The sequence below is a fragment of the Balaenoptera acutorostrata genome, chromosome 21 (assembly GCF_949987535.1).
Source record: "Balaenoptera acutorostrata chromosome 21, mBalAcu1.1, whole genome shotgun sequence".
NCBI classification, from domain to species: domain Eukaryota; kingdom Metazoa; phylum Chordata; class Mammalia; order Artiodactyla; family Balaenopteridae; genus Balaenoptera; species Balaenoptera acutorostrata.
The window spans coordinates 3,908,621-3,930,720 of NC_080084.1; the positions used below are offsets into that span (position 1 = coordinate 3,908,621).

The following is a 22,100-nucleotide window of genomic DNA, read 5'->3' on the forward strand; positions in this document are numbered from 1 at the left end:
ATAAACGAAAATATCAACCCACATTCATGTCAGAACTACACTTAGTCATCAATCGCGACCACAGGTTGGCTATAGATAAAAGAGTTTGGCAAAAAAAAAAAAAAAGCATTTCTGTGGGAATCGATTACCTGTATGAAATTTACAATAAAAAACATTGTTGGGCTTCCCTGGTGGCGCAGTGGTTGAGAATCTGCCTGCTAATGCAAGGGACACGGGTTCGAGCCCTGGTCAGGGAGGATACCACGTGCCGCGGAGCAACTAGGCCCGTGAGCCACAATTACTGAGCCTGCGCATCTGGAGCCTGTGCTCCGCAACGGGAGAGGCCGTGATAGTGAGAGGCCCGCGCACCGCAATGAAGAGTGGCCCCCGCTTGCCACAACTAGAGAAAGCCCTCGCACAGAAACGAAGACCCAACACAGCCAAAAATAAATAAATAAAGAAATTAATTAAAAAAAAAAAACTTGCAAAAAAACCCCCCAAAAACCCAAAAAACGTTGTATCATTAATTGTAAATTATGTACTACACATTCTTATCAGCAAGATATATAATATACTTAGGTATGTATAGAATGCTACATTGTTTTCTTTTTTGTTTTTTGGGAGGGCTAGTTGATCAACATTTTCTAGCACACCTCTGTGTGAAACTCAGGAGTCTGCATTTCAAACGAGCATCTCAGGTATTCTTATGCCTCCTGAATTTGGAGAATCACTGTTTTAGCCATTGAACAAAAAGTCAGGATCATTAATCAAGACTGTGAACGTATCCAACACCCACGAGTTCTCTCATGCCCTTTATGGTCCTTCCCTTCTACCCCTCCTGCCTACCCCACACCCAGGCAGCACTGACCTGCTTTATGTCACTATAGGTCCTATTGCATTTTCGTACAGAATGTGCTCTTTTTGCTCTGGCTTCGTTCACTCAGCATAACTGTTCTGAGTTTCAACCATGTTGGGGTCTAAATAGTTTGTTCCTTTTTATTGTGAGTAGTATTCCATTGTATGGATTCAACACAATTTCTGTATTCATTCAATGTTGATGGACATTTGGGTTGTTTCCATTTTTGCCTATTACAAATAACATTGCTAGGAACATCTGTGTGTAAATCTTTGGACATACATTTATTTTTCTTTGGGGTAAATTTCTAGGAATGAAATGGCTGGATCACATGGTTGATATGTGTGCTACGTTTTAAGAAACTGCCACACTGTTTTTCAAAGTGACACAGGCCACTTGTTTCCCTTTTTTTGTGGTGAAAAAAGCATGGGTGGTTTCTGACATTGGCTCAAGATTTTCACGTGAGCACCCTAAGCAAGCCAGGAATGCAATTACACAGCAATGCATATGCTTTAAATAATTATGTAGCCTTGAGTTAGTGGGAGCGGGAAGAAACTAGTTTATAGGAATGGACATTGCATGGGGTTAGATTCGCTCATTTAATTCACTTCAATGGCTGATGATACATTTGTTTGAATTTATTTTCCATTTTTCTGTAGTTCTTATTTGCCCTTCCCTTTCCTTCTGTGATTTTTCTGAACCAGACAACATCTTAGGCGGTATATTAAAAGGTTTAAAATTTTGGATCGTTAACTCACTTCAGTAAACATTATGCTATACATTATTTGATTTCAGAATTTTAGCTGAAGGCAACTAATTACTGTTTAGCACATATACATTGACAACATACTCAACAGAGATAGGTGTGTGTGTGTACGTGTGTGTGTGTGTGGTGTGTTTATTTTCCCACTCCAGAATGTCATCTATTTCCAGAGCAGTGAGACCGATTCTGTTTTACTCAGGCTAACAGGGGCTGTAGCTCTGATTCATTTCAGTGATATGTTAGTCTCCTTTTATAGATTGTTACTCCAAGAAGCTGCCTGGCTGGCCTCTCAGTTTATCTGGCTCTGAAGGGCCCCCTTGAAGAAAGACAACCTGAAAGCTAAGACTAGGTATGCAGTTATGATATAAATAGATTTTGCAAAACCCCATATAAAATAGCACAGTCACAGCTCACCTGCAGTTAATTGTACCTAGAAATTCAGGGCGGCATCAGGGCTTCTGCAAGGAGATGGCCACAGGGAGCCCTGACTAGGGAACACTTTCTCATGTAAGTGTGACGGCTTCTTAAGCACTTCAAAATGCGTTTTTTTCCCCAGTTTTTCTCAGAATGCGTTGCTCAGAGGCAGGGCTGGAAGAGCGGACGAGCCTGCCTGCGCTTTACAGAGATGCCCCAGGAAAGAGGCCACACGTGCAAACGGCCGGAAGTCAGTGGACGAGTGCCCAGTTCCCTTCTGATGAAATTCAGCTGCAATGTGGTATTGTTGTTTCTTTTCCCATTTTATTTGTAACACCATATTACTCTAGAAAAAAATAGAATGTATGTACAGCAATAACTAATATGCCCCCCCCTTTTCCTGGGCATTATTCTCAAATACACTGCAGAAGTTATGTAAAAGTCTTCAAAAAGCCGTTTCTCAGTGAGAGAGCAGGCTATCTTCTCCGTCCAATCAAGATAAAAGCTCTATCTGGAGGGAAGCACTGTTTATAGATCCTGGGACTGGTCGTCTTCCAAGATGCTGGTAAAAAAAAAATTAGGAACGAGAAGTATCTGTTCTGTGAGAAGGAAAAAAACCAAAAAGCCTTCTCTATTTCGTTAGGTAAACACTGTTAGTATGACTCTAGTTGTTGGCTTAATAAATTGAAAATACATAAATGATGTTGATTGTCACCTCAACTGGAGTACAAAACGTGGCATCATGTGACTAAAGAATAAAGGAAATGACGGAAAACCCAGCTCCATTAATTAAAATCTTGTTTAACTTTCCATTGTAATACTTGGCCACACTTCCTAAAAGCTCTGACCATGTACACTTAGACCATGAGAAGAACGTGTTGGAATGCAAGTCAGGTGGGCTAGATCCCAGTTCTGGATTCACTTTGTTCTCAAAGGGGACACTGGAGAGATTGCTGGTCCCCAGCTTTTCCACTACAAAGAAACTATTTTATAATTTTTGCCCTGCAGACATGATGTTTTGAAAGATTTTATTAGTTATCTAAACTGTTACAGTATCAGGCTAAGACACGAGCCCCCAGAGGTGTGTCCATGGGGAAAGGAAGCTGGTCTGGGTGTGAATCCTGGTCCCACGGCTTACCAGCTATATGATCCTGGGAAAGCTATATACCCTCTTTATGCCTGTTTCCTCATCAGGTGTGGCAAGTATATAAATGTATTTATGGCTTAGAGCAGTGCCTGCAACATGGTAAAAGCCAAAATCTTAACAATGATAATAATAATAAGAGTGATATCATTATTATTATTATTTGAACTAACCAGATAGAAGGGCTGGCCCTCCTGGAGCTGGCTAGCAGCCCCACTCAGAGTGCCCAGAGGGACACAGCAGACTTTGGTCTGAGTGATGGTGCTGTACCTTTAAGGGAGTGTGGATTGGACTGCAGGAGTTTGGGTGCAGAGGTGGTCCTGTTTTTCGAGGGCAGAGGTCAAAGCTGAGTCTGCTTGGGTTATCAAGGTTGGAGCAGCTTTTGATTAGGGAGTTGTACTGCAGGTGGAGGAAGTGAAATTGGAAAAAACAAACAAAGAAATAAACAAAACAGCCGGGAAGGGATCAGGGCCTGGGTCAGACTGCCAGGCTTGAGAGCAGAGGTTGTTCTCAGAGAGCTCAGACCTCCGGAAAGGGGAGAGGACGCTGCCCGTGATGACCGGATGCTCACGGTGGATACAGACTGAGGGCAGCGAGACCAGAGACAGCCTCTGCTCCACAGCGGGGCTGCGGATCCGAATAGCTCAGGACGAACTCAGGGCTCGGACACAGCTGGGTCTTTAGATTCACGGTCTTGAGAGCCTGTAACAAAAATGACTTTTTCCATTTGGAGTCACATTATTTTTCTATTTCATCTCTGATTCATCCAGATTTTAACCAAAGCTTCACCATTATCAAAGAGATAGAATAAATTTACCTTGTGGCTTGAATTACTGATATGGTTGTGATGCTAAAAAACAATCAGGATGAGTAAACATACAGGCACTTAAGTTTCTAGGCCAAGATTGACGGCTTGCTGGACCCTCTGTGCACAGTGACCGGGTCACCATCCACACCCCAGAAAGTCCTGGAATGCCATCAGCAGCAAATCAGCTTGGGTCCATTGTGAAATGTCAGTGCAACCGCAGTGATTTCAGATGATTCTAGTAAAAAAAAACAGGGAAATTTTTGTGCTTAGTTAGCTGATGCTGTCCCATTGTAGATATACATACCTTTTCTGTTGGGTTTTTAAAGTGATGATAATGGCTCATGTACAACTAAAGTGGCTTCTGGAGAAACCCAGTAGATGCTACAGAGCTTCACGCTTGTATACCCGTCCCTCACCCCATGAAGCTCTCTGGCTCCTAAGACACCTGGTTCCTGTCTTTCTCACACCTTCCAGTTTCCTTCATAGAGCCTCTTTTCTTGTTCCATTAACTCTAATGTCCCCTGGGATTGTGCTCTCAGCCACCTTCTTTCATTGTATACACTTTCATCCTCATTTAAATGGTCATATTTCATACGTGGAGGACTCCCCATTCCGTCCATATCCCTGGGTCCGGCCTACCCTGAGCTCCAGCTCTCCAGTTCTTTTTTTCTTTTTCTTTTTTTTGGTGGTGCCGCGCAGCATGGGGGATCTTAGTCCCCCACCAGGGATCGAACCCACGCCCCCCACCCCCTGCGGTGGAAGCACAGAGTTTAACCATTGGACCACCAGGGAAGTCCCCAGCTCTCTAGTTCTAATGGAAAACCAGACCTGTCCTCTGGGGTCCCACAGATACTGTAAGCTCAGCCATTTTTCACATTGATTTCCCTCTTGGCTAAAACCAACCACAATTCACTCCTCCCTCCCAAGAGCTGGGGGCGTGTTGACCTCCCTCTTAGGGCCTCATGGGGGGGGGCCACTGGGGGATGCGCTCTGAACAGCTAAGAGTTCCTCCAGCAAGGAAGGCTGTGATGTGCTCGGCAACTATCACTGCTGGCCCACACATACATTCCCCACTCACGAAAATCCATATCATAAATTCCTTATCTGTCATTCAAAGTCCCCATAGTCTAGACTCAGGCCACTTCTGGACTCTTACCTCTCTCTCTAAACGTCCCCTGTGTTCTGGCACCTTTTCAGGACGTGTGCAGCCCTTCCCATCCCTGCCTCACTGGTCAGGCATTGCTGCTTGGGGCCACCCTCCTATTTTCTCTGCCCATCAGAAGCCACTCATCTCTCAAGATGTAGCTGGAAAGCCGCTTCTAACACGGAGCAGTCCGTGGACACCTCAGGTGTCTCTCTCTTTTCTCCTTTGGATTCCTATAATACTGTGTTCGGTCTTTCCTACTAGATTTTAGGTTCCTTGAGGTTAAGGGCTGTGCTTAGTCATTTCTGTAGTTTCCACAGTGCCTGGCACACACGAACTGCCTAACTTACTGGTATTGAATGAATAATGATTTGCCTAAAACGTTTTGGTTGTGATTACAAAGAAGCCAAACATGTCTCATGTAGCAAGGGAGGCAACGCTGGCATCTTTGAGTTTGAAAAGCTCGCCCGCAAATGCACGTGTGTGGTTATACACAATGAATCCCTTGTGTGCCCAGGTTTTAGATACGTATGAAAAAAGGAAAGGAAATACACTTGTTTCTAAAATTGGCAATGCTTGTTTCCTGCATCACCTTTGCCTTTCTGTGTCTTTTTAATTTGTCAGTGGGCATTTCACTTGTTGCTTCTCCTTTAGGATTAATTATCCTTGGACCTATTGATTATTACTATCCTTGCCTTTCTGGTCTTCAAGCCACTTTCCCTGTTGAGTGTTAATATTTTATACAGTAGCTTTCCTGTTCTAACATCCTTGAGTACATCTTATACATCCTATTTCTACTGACAGTAATAAAGATTCTTACAGTAATGTGTGTTATTGAAACATATTCTTTTATTAGTGGAGATCTCACCATAACATGTATTTATAGCAGTGACAGGGCCCAGAGCGAGGCCTGGAAGTCAGACAGGACTTTGCCGATATTGACTTAAATGATAAATGATCAATTTTTTTAAAAAAAGATGCTAATAATGCTTGGAAAGAGATCATAATAATTTAAAATAATCTATCCATAAGAGTTAAAAAATTAAAGCTGGGGTGAAAGTTACATACCCCTTTTCTGTACACCTTAGAGACTTGAGATGTCCAAGGGAAATGTTTACAAACCAGTATTCCTGGTCTCCAAGAAGACAGGCCTGGGTGAGCTAGAGCTGTATAAGGGTGAATTAGCGCATCTACTGTCGAAATAAAAGGCACTGTCTTGAGCTGATCTGTGTTTAGATCTCGGGATTTTATGTCAGGCAGATGCAGACCAGATGTGGATTAGTCTACGGTGCCGCCGTGCTGTTTGTTTGTTTGTTTTTCCCCCGTGGTTCCCTCTGTAACACTCTTCTTTTCTCGTGGGGATGCTGGGTGCACAGAAGCAGAATGGCAGCATTGCCCTGCGAGGCGCTTGGTGTGCTAGATGCTTCTGTGTGAGGTCTCAGCGATCCTCTTGACGGCACGTGCCCGCGGAACTGCTCCCGCTGCCTGTCGCTTGGAGAAGAGCGCTTGGTAGAGGCACAAAGATGGGAGTATGTCTTCTTGTCCTGCTCCTGGAATGACTCGGGAGAAATAGCGCAAAGAACGGAGAGTGTAGGATTGAAAATAACACCAACCAACTCATTGATTTTGATGCGTATATTTAAAGATGTTAATGCAAAACATCTAGACGAAGTTAATAGCATCCTTTATTCAGTCAACACATTTTAAGTGAGCCCCACTATGGCTGAGTTACAGGGCTTACGGAATGAGGTCTTTAACGGGGGTGGCTTTTGGTCTAGAAAAACAAAGCTTGCCTTTTTAGGTCACACATTATTTATTTTCGTCAGTTTAAATGAAAACCTATTTGGAAATACATTGCATATTTGTGAGATTGCTGAAGTAGACGCTCTGGACTATAATTAGACCCGATCTCAATGACACCTCTCCCAGCAGCTCCAGCCCACGAGTCCTCACACTTGAGCACAACAGACCTCGCCCACCGCATGAGTCCCTCTGACTCCACAGCACAGCTGCTGTGATCTAAGAAATCAGATAACCCTGATTATTAGAGCTCTTTAAAGAAAGAGTCAACACACTTGAGTGACTGCCTGGCTGCATCCCTTAGAAGGTAAAGCAGTAACTGAGCTCTAATGAATGAGCTTCATAAATGCTCCCTGGGTTCCTGGACGGCTCTGGGTCAAGGTTCTCAAGGATCCAGGTGAGGTTGAGAAGTCTGACATTGAACTGCGTGAAATATTTCTGTGCTTAAAATTTAATATCTATGCAGTGTATATCTGAAACAGGTTATTAAACAAATTACGTATTACACTACACATATTTTGTATTTTATAAGTGTAAAAGTTTGGCACCTTACGTATTTTTTGTTTGTTTGTTTTACAGTATATTTTTATATGGACTAGTTCCCCCCCCTCCCCACCCAGAGGATAAAATCATTCTGGCATCATGATCTTACTTATTTCCAGAACTTTGTGTATATTTCTGTACTGTTACCACATTACCAGGACCATGTGAAGGTGGCAGCACCTTTATAATGTGCTTGGAAATTCAAATAACATATTCTGATTCCTAAATCACTATGTTTATGAAAAACGTTTACGTAAGAGCACAACGGCCAAAAGCTAAAACCCATGTAGAAAACTAAGAAAGTCTAAGGGAACCCATCCTTCTACTGGTTTCACTGTCCCAATTCTGTTTGGCGTCGTCCATCACAGAGCGGGAGCTGCAGAGGTGAGCTGGTTGGTCTTTCCCTTGTTCTGTTTCTGTTAATGGTGGACACTAAGGATGACTGACACTGCCTCGTAATAGTGCCTCCACCCCCAAAAGTGGCCCTCCCCAAAGAGAATCCATGTAATCAAAACAGTATCTACTAAATAATAATTGAAAGAATATCTACTTTCTTTCTGGGTAGCACACCCACAAAAGGTATGTTTTCTCACATTATGCTATTAGTTTTGTAGTTTTATCATTTTTCAGCTCTCTTATTTTCTCATTATTGTACCAATTACTGTGAAGATGTACCTGGAGGCACCAAGCCTTCAGCTAGCACTGGCTTCATGACTCGATACATATTGATGTGAACCGCTGTGAAACGTATTGATACCTACACTGCAGTGCTGATCTATTCGTATCCTAACTGAGAAAGGTTGGAAAATTTCTTCACGTACCTTGACAGGTGTGTTACGAGCCCTGGAGCTAATGCGATTAATCCTGACGTGATCTCCCTTTTCCTTCTAGATGATGGGAAAAGAGACAATCGCAGCCACAGGGGTGGGTGCCTCCCCCGCCTCCCCCAAGCCAGTGCACGTGACCTCTAGGTCGCCCGGTGTGCCGGCACAGCAACCCCTACTCAAGCCCTTGGCCCATCCTCTAAACCAGATTCGTCGCTTAAACCCTATTATACAGAGATTCTGGAGACATCACTGAACAGACAGATGGGAGATACCTCGGCAGAGGCAAGAAAATCAATGCTTTAGCAACCCACCTATTACTGCATGGGGGTGGGGAATGTCTTGGGGACAGTTGGAAGGCTCTGAAGAGGTTACTTGGTTACCCAGAGTGCCTGATTGTGCTGGCTCTAATCTTTACACGACTTATCACTAACCCAGCCTCTATGTGGGCCCTGCACCTGCACAGTGGAGATTGTCCTACGATCATGTATGGAGGAGGCTTGACCAATCACTCGTACCTACGTGTGTGTGGATGCCGCGTTAGCCATTTAGGTACCACCCCCATTACTTTGCAACATTCTGGGGGCAGTACATTGACCCTGTATTTTTCATCCATTTGGTAAACACCTGCTTCTCCCCTCTTTATCAAATCACAGTTGAGTTGCTGTGGGGACCTCCTCACAAGGTGAGTAACTCACTCAGGGGAGTCGGGGTGCGGACAGAGCCACTGAGGTCCCGGGGCATCCTTGGAAGAAGGATGGCCTGGGGTGGTCTGGGGAGTCGCCGTAGGAAGCAGGCTTGCTGCTGGGATACTGGCTTCTGGAGTGCTTCTTGCGGGTCAGTAGGTGCTTGCCTCCAGGACTTACCAGCCTGTGCCCACATACAGTCTGTGCCCCCAAATCTCTGGGACGGGGACCCTGGGCATTCTGCTGGCCGGGCAGTAGAAGGAGCACCAGGCGCCGGAGGGCCGGTCTCAGCCCCGGTCCTGCCTTGCCTCAGCCGTGGGCGCCTCTGCAAGCTGCGTGGAGAGATGGCCTCCTCCAGGCGGACACTGTTGCCTCCCGAGTCTCCTTCATTATACCGAGAATTGGGGTTCAAAATACCTCCCCCTCCCGCAGAGGAGCGCTGGAGCACTTGCAAGTCAAGGGCACTTGTGGCCCCGAGGGCCTGTGTGTGTGTGTGTGTGTGTGTGTGTGTGTGTGTGTGTGAGCGGGAGGCGCTTTATTACTCCACACCCCGCCTGCCCGCTTTCCATCCTTCTCCCCCCGCTCCGACCTCCCTCCTCGGCCTCCCAGTGGCCGTCAGGGCTCCCTGCAGACATCACTTCCCCACGGCGGTGGGGTCGCGGAGCTCACGGGCTTTCTGACCTTCACTGTGAGTAACAGCTCTCTAGCGAAGGGTTATAACCCACTCGGGCCGCAAAGACCGCGACTGCGGGATTAATTCTCCGAAGTGCCATGTGCAAAGTTTGCGTAAGTCAGTCGGCCCAGGGAGGGGAGGGCAGCCGAGAGCAGGCAAGGGGACAGGGCGGCTGGGGGGAGGGGGTCGGGCGGGGGTCTCAGTCCAGAAAGAGGAAGGGCCACACTTGCCGAGTGGACACCGACGCCCCCTGCTGGGGCCCCACCGCCACCGCGTCCTCGCCCCTCCCTCAACTTCGCCGGGTCTCAGGCGCGCGCGGAGCCGCCACCTGCGGGGTGGTCTCGGGCGCGCCCGCCGCAGGGGGAGCGGCTCAGGCCAGGGCGCCCGCTCGGGCCCGAGGGACCCCTGGCCCGCGCCCCGCGGCTCGCGGCCCCCACCCGGCGCGGGGCTCGGCCGCGGTCCCGCGCTCCCCGCCCCCGGGTCCCCAGAGGCTCCGCGGCCGCCCGAGCGGGAGGTGGAGCCGAGCCCGCGGCGCCGCGCAGGAGGAGCCGGCGGCGGCGGGAGCGGCGGGAGCCGGCCGGCAGCGCCTCGCGGTGAGTCGGGACCGGGCCGGCCGGGCGTGGGCGCCGCGGGGGCGTCGGGGCGGCATCCTCGCGCCCCGCGGCTCCACCACGGGCGGCTCGCGCGGCCGTGGGGGACGGTGCCGCGGGGAGGGGGTCGCGCCGCAGGGGGGGAGGGGGAGGAGAGGGGAGGGGGTGGCGCGGCGCCCGCAGGTGGGCGCGCGGGGTCGCGGGGGAGGCTTCCCGGGAGGGCCCCGGGCGCTGCTGGCCGGGGTCGCTGTGGCTTCACCAGACTCTGGTGGCCTTCAGCTGTTTGATGACTTTCTTGGACACCGACTAAAAAGTAGCCTTGGCACGTGTCCGCGTGACTGCTTTAGCTGCGGCTGCACAGAGTCGTCTTTGCTGGGATGGAGAGGGCGCGGGGCGGGTGCGCCCAGGTGGAGGTGGGCAGCGTGCCCTCTGCCTGGGACCCGGGCCGGGGCGAACGTGCCCGAGGGTCGCCGCGATCCGGGATGCCGGGAGGAAGTGCTGTGCGCAGTTAGCGGAGGGGCCCCTCGAAGGCACGGTCTGGGGGTGGGGGTGAAGGGCGGCCGCGGAGGAGAGCTGTACGGAGACGCCGCGAAGTTGGTGTTTCCGCTGCGCTTCCTGCACCTGCACGCCGGTCGGTGACTTTGAATTTTTCTTTTCACCGATGAGCCAAGGGATGGGAGAGGAGAAGGTCTAACAGCGCCGTGCACGCCGAAACAGCGAGCCTTGGGAAGCCCTCGTACATAATAGAGTGGCTATTTCGCCGCCAACCCCGCTTTTATTCTGATTTCAAAGCCTCGGAGTGGTTTTTACTTAAATGTCGTTAGAGAGGTCTAGATAATAAAGATAATTAACTGTTCTTTCACGTCTTTTTACTAGAAATGGAAATTCAATTCTACCGGGTTTGTTGGATTTTGTTAACATTTTCATACAAGAAACTCGTAATTGTCGTAGCGTTACTTGCAACAGTGAACATTAACAAGCCCTGCGCGGTGCTGTCATGTTGCTAATTGGAAGCAGAAACGCCAAACTTAGATATAGAAGCATAAAGCAAAAAACATAAAGCCTTAGTCGTAAAAAGTGACTCGGACACGTGTAATAGTGCATAATAGGACATAGGACGGCGTGTTGCGCTCCCGGAGAGGGTCAATTCCTGGAAAGCGAGAGATGGGCCGTAACGGTTTAAATATGTGATGGTTCTTTCCATGCTATGTGTACTCTAAAGTATACAGCATTGAAATGCTTTAATTCTGTTCACCTTTGTGCTCCAGATTGCAAACTGTCATAATGGGGTTCAAAGCAAAATCTCAAGCTTTTGGATTCACCAGATTACACGAAAGCGAAGGAAACTTTTGCTTTGCCGTCCCAGACTCCTGGGCTCCAGGCAGCCTCCCATTTATTAACTGTATGACCTTGGGCAAGTCACCCTTTCACAGCTTTGGTTTCGAATTTGTAAAATGCCAGTAATATCCCTCACCTTAATGAAGACGTTGGGAAAAAGGAAGTAACACTTAGGAGCTTATCCCAGCGCCCAGAGCACACTAAGTGCTCTGGAAAAGTTGTCTCTTGTCTTCCTTGACTTTTAGGAACCCCCAGATCTGCCATGTTACAGCGTTGTTGCTGTTTTTAACTTAAAATTCCTCGTGTGCAGGCTTCCTTCCCATCCATCCCTTCAAGCACCCTTGATTGAAGAACCTCGGATGCTGCCCTGTCTGGGTGTTTGGTAGTGAGGGGCTGAGACTCTGGAGGTGGAAGTGGGCAATACTTAAGGCTTTTCCTGTTGGTGAGAATCCATCACGAGGTCACACGATGACGCATTGTACTTCCCGGTCTTCATGTTGCTCTAGCTCTGTCCCCAGTGTAATGTTGTCACACTGGAAAGAAAGCACAGGAAGCTCTGCACAGTGTTTGCTCTCGCTTTTACCCTGTCTCTCCAGGCCAGCTCAGGCCGGGCAGGGCGCGCGGCTTCATCAGTATTTGTGGATTTGAAAGACAGGATGTAATGAAGTTATTCTTCAGGTCACGTGTTTTTTATTCCTAGTGAAAGGACCTTGGGATTCTAAATGATGGGCCTACTGTATACTAGGGCTAATAGAGGTTATTAAAGAAGGTAGCTCAGGTACCTCAGGTAGACTTGATTACCTATCGATTTTGCCCTGGTGAAGCAGTCTTATAAAAGCTTACGCGGCCAAGTCGGAGCAGCGGCTCCACCACTAGGGGCCTCTTCTGCATAGCGTATCACCCAGGCTGTCATCCTTTGCCATTATTATGTCCTGTAAGGTAGCGAAGGAACTTAACTTTCTGGGTTCGCCACACGGAATACTTTATTAGAAAAGGGCAACCTTGCGTGAAAAGCATTACCAAAGGCCTAAAAATATGTGCAAGTGATCAGCTCGGTGCTTTGTGACCACCTAGAGGGGTGGGATAGGGAGGGTGGTAGGGAGGGAGATGCAAGAGGGAAGAGATACGGGAACATATGTATATGTATAACTTATTCACTTTATTATAAAGCAGAAACTAACCATTGTAAAGCAATTATACTCCAATAAAGATGTTAAAAATAAAATATGTGCAAGTGGTCTTAAATTACAGATTCGGTACCATCTGAGAATAACTTTAAAGGTTTAAAGGAGATGTAATAATTGGGCTTTTTGCTTTGCATATCCTCATATTCCAATATATGACTTTAAAAAAACCGTCTAAAAATTCAAATATATGATTTTGCTCTAGTATTTTTCAGGGGTTTTGGGGAGTACGTTTTTGGTAGAGCTTATTTTTATCTTTTTTTTTTATTTTTTTTTATTTATTTTTTTATTTTTATCTTTTAATGTGTTTAAAATTGCTTTATTTCCTAAATTGGTACTTGGAGCGCTAATAACTTGTTTCTCAAGGAGTTTATCTGGCCAGTAGGAGCTGCTGGTGTCTTGTGTTTTTTAAAAAAGGGGCCACGTGAAATTCCACACATAAAAATATATATTTCATTACATTCCAAGATGTATCATTGAAAGGCATTTTTCTTCTGGGAGTTTTTGAAAAGCCCTCTTATTTCTAAATTAGAGCTTGAATGAAGTTAGTCAGGCTTGAGACTATTGAACAACTTGAAGGTGTGTGGGTGTTTTTATTTGTCAGATGGAATTTGCTATTTGGTAGAAAAAAATACCGACAAGGTATGTAAGCAATCACGATGACTGAAAATATTGCCATATGGTTTGTGAGTGAATAAGAGAATATTGTATTTTCAGGTTTTCAGTGAAATGTAATTACAGAGACAAACTAAATACCAGTAATCGGTAAAGTAAAACTAACTACCGTTACAGAAGAGTTCAGCACATTGCAGGCCCCAAATCTTACCGAGGGATTTCTTCTGAATTCAGTACGTTATCAGACTTCTGATTCCGATTTTCACGTGGCAGGACTTTTTTTTTCAGTGTGTTTTTTATTGAAGTATTGTTGATTTACAGTGTTGTGTTAATTTCTGCTGTACAGCAAAGTGATTCAGTATATATATATATATATATTCTTTTTTTAATATTCTTTTCCATTATGGTTTATCATAGGATACTGAATATAGTTCCCTGTGCTATACAGTAGGACCTTGTTGTTTATCCATTCTCTATATAAAAGCTTACATCTACTAACCGCAGCCTCCCACTCCATCCCTCCCCCAGCCCCCTCCCCCTTGGCAACCACCAGTCTGTTGTCTATGTCCGTGATTCTGTTTCTGTTTCATAGATAGGTTCCTTTGTGTCATATTTTAGATTCCACATATAAGTGATATCCTATGGTATTTATCTTTCTCTTTCTGACTTACTTCACTTAGTATGATAATCTCTAGGTCCATCCACGTTGCTGCAAATGGCATTATTTCATTCTTTTTTATGGCTGAGTGGTATTCCATTGTATATATGCACCACATCTTCTTTATCCATTCATCTGTCGATGGACACTTAGGTTGTTCCCATGTCTTGGCTATTGTGAATAGTGCTGCTATGAACATAGGGATGCATGTATCTTTTTGAATTACAGTTATGTCTGGATATACATCACGTGGTGGGACTTTAAAACAAGGCAGTCTGATCTTTGCTGCCTTTCTTTCAAGGTCTAGATCATTACTAAGAACTGGGGAAGAGGAGAACTTCTGTGTGAAGGTCGTAGATAATTCTTATCACTTCCCGATGAGTTAGCTAACTTTTGGGGGTTATGTTTAGGATTCTGAGCATGTCAAAGAGTTACACAGATCCTGTTCGCACAAGAACGCTTCTTTAAACTGGGGGAGCGCTGCCGCTGCCCTCAAACATCCCGCCGGTGAAGGCCCTGCATCTCCCTGCCTCCCCGACTTCCCCCAGAAGGAGGCGAGGCTCAGCCACAGTGATGGGTGTAGAGCTGCGTGCAAGGCGAGGCATGTGTGTTTGGACAGCAGCCTGCAGCTGACCAAGATGATGGATGCCCCAGGTGGGAGGAATTGCATGTTTATACATGGGAGTCTTTTTTTAGGAACTTGCACTTGGGCCCTGGATGCACAGAAACAGCAGCACTAGAGTTTGCAGAGAGGTTTGGATCCTGTGACTTAGTGAAACAGTACTTTGATGCACAGATCATTTTAGTTGTTGCTTTTGGACAGTGCAAAACATACATTTGGTTATCCTGGGGTCACATCTGCTACTCTGTTTCCTTTTCACACAAAGGAATATTTGAGTTGATGGAGGAAGAGGGAAGCAGGAGGCAGGGAGGAGGTAGATGGAAGTTGTCTGTTTATGCTGGACCCCCCGGGCCCCTTATTTTCCCTTCCCAAGGGACATGAGCACACGCCCTGCAACTTGATGATAGGAGCTGTTCACTGGTGTTTTGGGGCTGCCCTCATCTACTCTATTAACGAAACTACTAAGATGATGGTCTTCAACTTAGGTCCTGGGTACTCTCCAAAGTGACCTTCTACTTCTGTCTCCTGTCTTTAGAAACTTGCTCAGTTAATGTGGCAGCTAACCTCTGTGAACAGGGCTGCCAGCCCAGCAGGGGCCCCTTTAAGGTGGAGCGTCCGCGCCAGGGTGCACAGCGTGGGAAGCAGAGTGTGGGCCTCAGCCTGCTCGCCTCCCGTTGTGCACTCTCGTGGGACAGTTGTCCGCACAACTGTCTGTGAGGCTTACACCTGTACAAGTGGTTAGAACAGTGCCGGGCACATGATCGATGAGAGATGTATCATTGCGGCAGCTGGCGGTGGTGGTTATTATTATTATTATCATTACTGATAGCGTTGCTTTCAGGGTAGACCATGCTGGTAGGCACAATAATCTGGAACAGAGGATTCACGTGAACTTAGTGCTTATAATAATGTTTGCAAAAGCAAGTGATTCATTCTTTTCAGATTTCTTGCTGCATTTCCATTAGAGTTCTTCTCTTCATGTGTCAGAAACGGCTCACACAGAGCCCTTAACCGCGTGACAACTGCTCTGTGAAATGTGGGCCGTGAGTTGTTCATTCAATCAGCACAGCAACCTTAGGAAATACGCGCTATTATTCTCTGCATTTTTGCAGATGAGAAAACCAGGGTGTCGAGAGGCCAGTTACCTGCCCGAGGTCAGCTCGTGGGTGGCGGGCCTGAGACTTGAGTCCGTGTCTGCCCGGCTCCAGAACCTCTGTGCTGTCTTTTCCAGCATCCGTACTCTTTGAATTGGTAGCCCGGAAAGCGTCTTCGAGTTCTGAGGGTTAACAAAATGTGAAAACATTGATTTCCCTTAGATTCTTGTATTTGTATCCTTTTCTAGACACGATGGAGCAGGATGACAAATGAACTGTTATCAGTGGGTCTGCTTCACCACTTTTTATTTATAGATTTTTATATGTGGCTTTTCCTAGTAGCTCGAAATACAATACAGCGTGGTACAACTTATTTCTGTACGTTTAACGTCTTGTCAAGGCGCTTCTCAGGCATGTTATAAGCAGAATATATGAATAAAACCCAGCGTGTGGTTGCAGAATATTAAGGTGTGAAGACTGGCGTCAGGCGTTCATGCGTTCACTTAACAAATGTTTCTTACTCACCTCTTCGCTGGAGTCACTCTGCCAGACACCACAGAGACGGCGAAGATGAGGAAGGCCGCAGCGCAGAGGAAGGCTCTGGGCCTTCGGGGTGGGCGTTGCTGGGGTTTGAATCTCAGCTCTGTCGCTCACTGACTGGGGGTCCTGGCCCCATCAGTGGACATGTCTGAGGCTTAGTTTCTCGTGTGCATAATGGGGAATAATGATACTTGGTAGGCTGTTGCACGAATTAAATGAGATGCATGGGGAAGCCATCAGGCCGCTGGAGGTGGTGGGTACTGACCCACAGCGGTGCCCTTCCTCTTCCCCCATCTTACCTGTCTCTTCTCCCACTTCCACCAATTACAGGGGCTGGGAGAGATAAAGATACTTAAACTCCAAGATAGAATTCTTCCACATGTTCCTTTCTGGTTCTCCCTTGCGGGGCTGGGACAGAGCCGGCAGCGGGGTTGGGTGATGCGTGAGCTGGTGCCAGTGTAGCGTTCCTGTCACGCTGGCTTCTTACCCAGGAGGCCCAGAGGAGGATGGATTCCGGGAAGCAAGGGCAGCTGGGAGCCCAGGATAGGTGCCTGTGGGTCCCAGGGGTGCGGATGAGAGTCTTCCGGGGGAGTAGCCAGGAACTCGGGTCCCATGGAAATTGGAACAGGCCAGAAAAGAAGTCGGAGGCGGGCTGAGTGGAAAGGGTTTGGGACGTGGGTGGAGGGCGAGGCAATAGCGTGAGCAGCTTGTCCTTGGGGACGCGAGGGGGTCAGGCGGCTCAGATCTGCGCCTGGCGGGCGGTGCTGAGGCCTGGGGAGAGGCCTGCGGCCCTCCTGCACTGCCTCCCCGACTGCTGCAGGGCCTGTTACGGACTTCCAGCTCCCCGGCCTCCCACTGCAGGGTTTTTCCAGAAGCACTGCAGCCTCTCCCAGCAAACAGCTAAGTCAGAATTACTAGCTGTTGCCAGTTTTCACTCTAGATCTTCAAGGGGTAGCCGGTATCACGGGAAAATAAGCCTTTACTTATTCCAGTTGGAGATTCGGTTAAACATACCCAGATCTGTTCCTGGTGAGGCCGGGAGCCCGGTCCACAGGGCCCTGTTTAGGGTCCTGCTGGCCTTTCTGGAGCGTGGGCTGTGTTGTGAGATCAGGGGTGTTTTCAGGGAGATGTTCCTAGTGGTTTTATGATAATGGGCCACCTTGTTTGGTGTCCGGGGTAGGTGCCGTGTGTGGTAGGGATGGAGCGCGGGCTTCACAAAATCATTACGGTCTGGGACCGGCTACCTCAGCCAGGGAGCGGGAGGCCCTGACTCATTTATTCTGCGCGGGCTCATGGGCATAAAGCAGCCCTTCTGTGAGTAAGCAAACAGAACCTGCCCAGGTGCAAGAGAAGCTTGATTCAGCGTTTAAAAAAAATGCGAGAAATTTAAAAAACGTATTGAATCGGGGAACAGTTTGTTTAAAGTAAGCTACTGTAATTTTCAAAAGCCCATTTTATAGAATTAATAGAGTGTATTAAAATGAAATGAACAGGGCTTCCCTGGTGGCGCAGTGGTTGAGAATCTGCCTGCTAATGCAGGGGACACGGGTTCGAGCCCTGGTCTGGGAAGATCCCACATGCCACGGAGCAGCTGGGCCCGTGAGCCACAATTGCTGAGCCTGCGCGTCTGGAGCCTGTGCCCCGCAACGGGAGGGGCCGCGATGGAGAAAGGCCCGCGCACCGCGATGAAGAGCGGTCCCCGCACCGCGATGAAGAGTGGCCCCCGCTTGCCGCAACTGGAGAAAGCCCTCGCACGAACCGAAGACCCAATACAGACAAAAATAATAAATAAATTAATTAATTAAAAAGAAAATCCTTAAAAAAAAAAAAAAATGAAATGAACAAGCAGACTTTAAAAAAGCGACAGAAGGATAGCTTTGTGGGGAGGAGAGTAATCCTTGAAATGGATTCCGGGTTGGTTCCTTTGGTTCCTGGGGAGCTGAGTGGAATGAATGTTTGCTGATTGCTCTAATAAGTGGGACCGTCTGGTCAGCTCCGGGACGGGCCTGGGCAGCGGAGCCAGTTCACCCAGGTCCACCCTTTCTTAACTGTGATCCTGGACAAGTTACTGAATGCCTTTTTTTTTTTGTAATTACGAACACTTTTTTTTTTTTTAAGATTTATTTTATTGATTGATTGATTGATTGATTGATTGCTATGTTGGGTCTTCGTTTCTGTGCGAGGGCTTTCTCTAGTTGCGGCAAGCGGGGCCACTCTTCATCGCGGTGCGGGGGCCTGTCACTATCGTGGCCTCTCTTGTTGCGGAGCACAGGCTCCAGACGCGCAGGCTCAGCAGTTGTGGCTCACGGGCCCAGTCGCTCCGCGGCATGTGGGATCCTCCCAGACCAGGGCTCGAACCTGTGTCCCCTGCATTAGCAGGCAGACTCTCAACCACTGCGCCACCAGGGAAGCCTCACGAACACTTTTTTAATGACAACAGACAGTAAATTTATACAAGTTACAGGTTAGAATATAATGAATACAAAATCCATCCAGATAACAGTTAGAAAAATATCACTCACAAAAGTAAATCTGATTCAAGTGGGTAAAGAACTCAAGCCCCCCATTTTGATAATTACACGCAGCTTTCAAGGTAGCGCATCTAAAATCTGCCCCTTGTCAGGGCGCTATTCAAGACTACAGCATATTCAGTGACTCTAGTGACCTGAATTCTTTAGGTCTCAGTTTTCTCATCTGTAAAATGAGGATGATGGTGCCCATCGTGTTGGGCAGTTTGCCGATTGATTTAGAGAATGTATGTAAATGGCTTAGCACAAGGTGAATACTAGGTAGCATCAGCTGTTGTGATTACATAGGCGCACAGGAAGGAAGGTGGAAGGGAAACATAGGCGCACAGGAAGGAAGGAGGAAGGGAAACATAGGCGCACAGGAAGGAAGGTGGAAGGGAAACATAGGCGCGCAGGAAGGGAGGTGGAAGGGAAACATAGGCGCGCAGGAGGGGAGGTGGAAGGGAAACATAGGCGCGCAGGAGGGGAGGTGGAAGGGAAACATAGGCGCGCAGGAGGGGAGGTGGAAGGGAAACATAGGCGCGCAGGAGGGGAGGTGGAAGGGAAACGTAGGCGCGCAGGAGGGGAGGTGGAAGGGAAACGTAGGCGCGCAGGAGGGGAGGTGGAAGGGAAACGTAGGCGCGCAGGAGGGGAGGTGGAAGGGAAACGTAGGCGCGCAGGAGGGGAGGTGGAAGGGAAACGTAGGCGCGCAGGAGGGGAGGTGGAAGGGAAACGTAGGCGCGCAGGAGGGGAGGTGGAAGGGAAACGTAGGCGCGCAGGAGGGGAGGTGGAAGGGAAACGTTGGCGCGCAGGAGGGGAGGTGGAAGGGAAACGTAGGCGCGCAGGAGGGGAGGTGGAAGGGAAACGTAGGCGCGCAGGAGGGGAGGTGGAAGGGAAACGTAGGCGCGCAGGAGGGGAGGTGGAAGGGAAACGTAGGCGCGCAGGAGGGGAGGTGGAAGGGAAACGTAGGCGCGCAGGAGGGGAGGTGGAAGGGAAACGTAGGCGCGCAGGAGGGGAGGTGGAAGGGAAACGTAGGCGTGCAGGAAGGGAGGTGGAAGGGAAACGTAGGCACGCAGGAAGGAAGGTGGAAGGGAAACATAGGTGTGCAGGAGGGAAGGTGGAAGGGAAGCATAGGCGCGCAGGAGGGAAGGTGGAAGGGAAGGCGAGGATCGGAGCAACTGCATTCGCCCTGGGCCTGGACGCTTCTCATTCTACTTTTGCATAGTTTTTAATGTCTTAAGTCCTAGATGATTATAATCAGATATGTCTTGAACACCTGCTGTGTATATGTCCCTATGATAAGGTGCCTGGGTGTAGACTCTGATCCCAGAAAACTGCCCTCGGTATCCTCACGTAGCTCATGGTCTTAGGCTGAGAGGGGCAAGACCGTGACGGGATCTTGCCGTTCAAGAAGGAATTCTTAGTGTCCCTCGGCTATTTCAGTCAGCTGCCCAAAGGATACTTGCCGTCCTTGGCTTATTTCCCATCTACTCTACTTACAGATGGATAGAAAATAAGTACTTCTTGGGCCTCGACATAAATAACTCAAAATACCCAGGGTACCTTTGGATGTCTTATTTGTGTAGAAATAAGATTTATGTAAGTACGTTTGTGGGTACATAATGGGAACCCAGCGGAGGAGACTTGCGTTTGGGGGGATATTTCTTTGGATGTGGCTCTGACCTGCAAGCTCTTGTATCTAAAGCATGTTCTTTGGTCGGGAGGGTCCTTTTGTCTTTCCACTGAACTCATGGCCCATAGATTTCTGGGCCACAGTAACGAGAGAGCTGAGTGTAAAGGGGGTCTTGTTTGTGTGTTTGTTTTGTGTCTCTCCTCCAGATGGAGGTGTACACGTGTTGCTGCAGAAGGAGACTCGGTCGGTGGAGAAAGGATTCCCGAGCTGACTCACTCTGTGGCCATGGGCAAGTTCTTAATCCCTAAAGTAGGAATTTAATCATTGAGACTCAGGGGCCATTTGAATGCAAAGCAATGAAATTTATGGACTGTGAACGGCTTCATCAGTCCAAACGGTGGCTGAAGCCAAAATCTGAGCATAAAGCTAGTTACTCTGTTGGATCAAGTGAGCTGTTTCTACATTTTGGGTCTTGGGTTGTCTCAAAAACGGTTTTTCTTTGTAGAGAGGATATTTTTCACTTAAGTCATTAAAAATCCTGAGAGTGTTTTCCATGAATATCCTTGGGCATTCAGGAGAATTTATCCAGCGTCACTGGAATTACCTTTTTCTCTTCCTCCAAGAGTGAGTCTGGACCAGTGCCTGGGCCGTTATTAGTGTGGAGCGCAGAGGCCATGAGAACACGCCCTTTACGCAGAGCGGGTGTCTCATGTTCTGATGGAAACGAGGCCAGAGACAGGAGGAGATGCAGGAACTAGACCCGTCTGGTCGCCTGAAAGCACAGGGAGGTGACTGTTTGGCTTGTGGGGACGGCCCTTCCTGGGGTGAAGGCACGTGGGAGGCACCAACTTTTTAAAACTCTCTTCCCTGGTCTCCATAAGTGACTGTTTCATTATCTTGGGGGCAAATGTCTTGCCATTGTGAAGTGGACAGGCATTACTGCAGCTCTTAGTCACTTAGGAATAAGAGTCAGAGAATGAATGGAGAAGCTTTGACTAAAGCTAGCCATGTTCGTCTATTTTACCTATATGAACTAAAAATCTTTGAAATGGCAAAATCCTGCATCTGAAGGGGACACTTGGATTCTGGAGGATTTGTAGACTTCATTTAACGGTTTTGTCAGTGACTTGTTGGAGTTAGAAGTCATGGGAGGACCACTGCTTAGCAAGAATACATCAACAGAAATTATGTTATTTCTGAGATCAGTTGGACCAACATAAGTATTTTGCAGAAATAATAGCACCATTTGAGATCATTTGGACTATCTCTGTATTTTTCAGATGAACAGAAAGAGGCCCAGAGAAGTGAAGTGCCTTATCTAAGATGGCCCAGCTACTGAGGGGAATGACATTGTCAGGAATGGAGCCCAGGTCCCTTGTTTCCATCCCACTGCTCTTGATGGGCCATGCAGCATCCTTGGGTACCACCGCCAGCTGGCAGGTGGTTTTAGGTGCCCCGACAATGATGCCGCCTACACAACTGCCTGCTCTCAGGTTTTTCAGAATCTGGTTATGGAGCTCCTACCGTGTGCCCAGTACTGTTCTCGGTGCTAGAGATGCACAGGTGAAAAGACAGGGGTTTCTGACCTCAAGGAGCTCTCAGTAGAGTGAAATACGAAGAAGGGACTATATTATTAAGCCATGGCTTAGTGACATGTGGAACATCTTCCTTGGAGATGTAAGCTC

The 22,100-nt window shown here is 47.9% G+C and overlaps 1 protein-coding gene across 9 annotated transcripts in view; it reads left to right on the forward strand.

The window, feature by feature from the left end:
* Positions 1-9,549: 9,549 nt before the first annotated feature.
* The window catches only part of CSGALNACT1 (chondroitin sulfate N-acetylgalactosaminyltransferase 1), a 343,992-nt gene continuing 331,441 nt past the window's right edge, over positions 9,550-22,100 (forward strand). For 3 of the 9 annotated variants that reach the window (XM_057537121.1, XM_057537122.1, XM_007178985.2), the window contains exon 1: positions 9,550-9,649. The gene's annotated coding sequence lies outside the window, so the exon portion shown is untranslated. Of the gene's footprint in view, positions 9,748-9,957; positions 10,228-22,100 lie in introns of those variants that run through there. The other 6 variants (XM_057537116.1, XM_057537119.1, XM_057537115.1 and 3 more) reach the window with 3 other exon arrangements.